Source organism: Limulus polyphemus, unplaced genomic scaffold (genome assembly GCF_000517525.1).
Source record: "Limulus polyphemus unplaced genomic scaffold, Limulus_polyphemus-2.1.2 Scaffold4886, whole genome shotgun sequence".
Lineage (NCBI taxonomy): Eukaryota > Metazoa > Arthropoda > Merostomata > Xiphosura > Limulidae > Limulus > Limulus polyphemus.
Window position 1 is genome coordinate 7,569 of NW_013670496.1, and position 3,756 is coordinate 11,324.

A 3,756-nucleotide genomic window follows, 5' to 3' on the forward strand; every position below is an offset into this window, starting at 1 on the left:
ACAGCGATTCACAATCTCGATAACTTCGCTCTTGATGAGTACAAAACACACTTTATATTACCCCGCTGGCTTTCACTGCCAGGCTTATATATACTAACAAAGAGACACCTTGATCACACTTGAGCTTCCCTGATAATTTGAGAAACTCAGTCATGCATGCGCTAGCAGAGTCACATGACTTCTACTGTTGTAACAGAAGTTCTCATTTTAAAGATGCCATGCTACATTTTAAGCTTCTTAACAAAGGTTATTAACAGACATACCAATGATACAGTAATGTCAGAAGTGTATAGAAAGTGTTTTAACCGACTAGTATTTATAAAAATATTTTAATAAAACTAACTGTACATTTTTTAAGGTTCCTTCCTTTATCTTATCAACATTTGTAATCAACAAAAATAACAAGAAATCACTTGTGTACATTTTAGTTTTCATTTGTAGCCATAAAGATTTAGATAAACTTTAGTAGATTTTGATATTTACATCGAGACCTTGTGTGTAAGCTTGTTTTGTGACCAAACTTTACTCTTGCAGGGTTGAAGTACACGAGATTGTGTCTGTAAAGAATGTGAAATTATCACAATCCAAGACGAGCAGGTTGAGTAATGAAAATATGTTGGTAAGTTAGTCTTGTAAGTATTATTTGGGAAATAAAGATCACATGTGAAGTCCTTAAAAACAACCAAGGTGTCCAAAATTTATGTACTCCCACATCAGCTTTTGACTAAACAGTACAAACCATACGCAAGTATACACTTAATGCAGGCCACTTTCAAAATCATAAAAACTGATAACAAAGGAGGGGGGGGAGGTAAAATAAAACACTTAAGATATGTCTAAAAGTACACTGAATTTCCTCTTTATAAAAACAGATTTAAACCTAACTTTATTTTAGTAATAGCCTAAGTACAAAGTTATATGAATGACACAACCAGCAATATATTATTATAATAAAGTTTCTATATTTATCTTTATCATACAGGAAACTAACACTAAATTTATAATCTATACAAGATGAAGGTTCTCAATAGAAAAATAAACATGTAGCTCCTGAAACTTGCATGATAAATGTAAAAGTTGAAATTAAAAAACTCTTAATATACAAGGTCATCTTTAACATAACAAATACAGCAATAATAATGTTTCTACTACTACTACTACAACAAACCACCACACGCACACACACACATTTAGCTGAAATTTTCAAAAAAGATTTAATATAACACTGTATAAAATATAGAAGTTTAATGTAGAAGTTTGAAAATAAAAACACTTACCAATTGAAAGAGATACTTCTGTGGGATAATTCTTTATCTTCACATTTTAAAACTGATAAACCAAAAAAAGACAAGTATAAATAAAAGTTACAATTTTAAAATGTCACGTACATTAGTTGTTTTTCTAAACCAGTTTTTAAGTAGCAAGATTTATAATATGTCAAAATATTAGTTATTAATAAGTATGTTTCTTTTAACTTTGATTTATATTGTATGAAAGAAAGACTATCAAATTTATCTTCAAGATACTACAGTGGTTTTAACAGATCCTGTACCAGTCTTATATTAAATATTACTCAAATATTAAAGTACACGCACAATCTTACGTTAAATTATACAGGCATTATCAGCATATTGTCTCAAGCAACCAAGCACAAGTTTTTTCAGAGTTTCCATAACAACCCACCTTAAACTGTCAAAGTTGTTTTAAAATTCAAATGTAGATAGAAAATAATTTACTTGTTATTGAACAAGTTGATATACAGTTAGTACAAATGTACGAAGAAAATAGTTACACTCGTACACAAATACACAAACTAAAACTTGATTTTAAATGATAGTTGAAATTACTCCATGCTTCCTTATACAAGTTATTAATATTCATACTTTTCAGACATTTGTCACTTAAGGTTTCAGCATCAATACCAGTCTGAGATTTGGGTAATAGTTTCACAGTTATCAGTAACAAGTAGTGTTGTGACAATTAACAAAACTCAGAACAAACAGCTAAAGAAATAAAATATTTTTTAAACTATTTGTAAATTAACAAAAAAAAAACTTGAAATATGAAACTAGAAAAATAAGTTAAAATATAGAATAAACTTTGTGGAGAAATTAAGTGTACATTTTACATTAATGTCAAAATAACACTAACAATATATCATTTACAAAAGGTTCACCTGCTAAAACTTAAATGTAACAAGTTACGTTTATCAATAGAAGTACACATACAGCTAACTAATCAATATTTGAGAGAATACTTTGGTTTGATAATTACAACATTTAACAGGTGACCAAGTTTACATCACAAGTGTACAAAGTTACAAACATTAAATTGTTAAACAAAGCTACATAAACAGAATGACTAGTTAAACAGGAGTTAGAAATATTTTCTTTGCAAGAGAAAAAACAAATGTTACTTTTAGAAATTAAAACAAGTTGTCTTTTGAGATACACCTTACAATTTGGACATTAAATGAGGTCAGAAGGATACCATAAACTTCAGAAGGAAAAACAAAACAAAAAAAATTCTAATTCATAGTAGAAAGGAACATTTGATCCATAGCTTCTGTATTGGATATTTATAAAAAAACCTTGCTTTAAAATGTTGTACAATTTGAATGTTAAAAAGTATTAATTATTCAAATAGTCATTCTTTCTTACAAACAGCTTAGGAAAGTGACAATAAGTCTAAAACCAATCTTACCAAAGTCATTAAAACAAAATGTTAGCCATTTAATTAGCACTTTCTTTACAAATCAGTTTTTACCAAAAACTAAATAAAAACTCACATACAAGAATTATGGATCTATTAAAGTTAATAAATTTAACATTCACTTGTAAAACAAGTTAGTAAATACAAAACAAATACTTTTACTTCTAACAAGTTAAGAAGAAGAAAAAAATAATAATTCAGAATTTAATCCAACAAGCTCACACTTTGTAGTTAAGAGTAAATACAAACGATTCTTTAAAAGTCTTCAGGTCAAATGTAGATTTACACTGTTACACGTATGTACCTTTAGTGTAGGTAAGTGTTTACTTTAAGTTCTGATATTTCTGTAATGTACATTATAATATTAACTTTAAGAATGTTAAATTTACCAGAAACATTAAGTGGCTCGAGCTCATCCATGCAAGATTTTTCACAATCACAAGACTGTTATTCTTATTTCATTTCACGTTAGCACTAATCGTTTGATGGATTGAATAGAGTCACCAACATCAATAAATACTGCATTTAACTCTAGTTTTTATATTTCTCTAACCAAACCAATAAAATTAAAAGAAAAACTTAACAAAATTATAACACAGAAAAAAAATTCATAATTTGTACTTACATTATATATATCCAGTTGTATAAAGAAACGTTCACTTCTGGAATCACTCTTCACCTCAAAAACTTAACACAGTGATTCAAATTCAACAACAACAACAAACGTTTTAACAAGTATTAGAAACCTTTGAAAAAAAACCTTCTTTAATTCTACTTTCTGAGAAAAACCTACTCCACACTTGTTTAAATACATCCTGATAAGTATGTTGATTGGTCAATGTAAAGTAGCCACGCCCTCAGCAAGGACAGACTAATTGATCAACCAAGTGGAATTGATACAACCTTTTCTTTAATTTGATGAAATTGAATAAATCTTAAGGAAACTTAGGCAGTAAAAAATATCTGTCCTTGTTTGTTCTTAACTACAAACTCAAGTTAGAACTGTAACCATAGGTAACATTCAAAATTCAACCAGCTTAACAG

At 28.3% G+C, this 3,756-nt stretch overlaps 1 long non-coding RNA gene across 1 annotated transcript in view; it reads right to left on the bottom strand.

Moving 5' to 3' along the window:
• Window positions 1-3,726, bottom strand: part of LOC111088968 — a 10,435-nt gene extending 6,709 nt beyond the window's left edge. Inside the window, exons 1-2 of the long non-coding RNA XR_002613364.1 lie at window positions 3,338-3,726; window positions 1,278-1,329 (exon numbers count right to left, since the gene is read on the bottom strand). This is a non-coding gene — a long non-coding RNA (uncharacterized LOC111088968). The remainder of the gene's footprint in view (window positions 1-1,277; window positions 1,330-3,337) is intronic.
• Window positions 3,727-3,756: the final 30 nt, after the last annotated feature.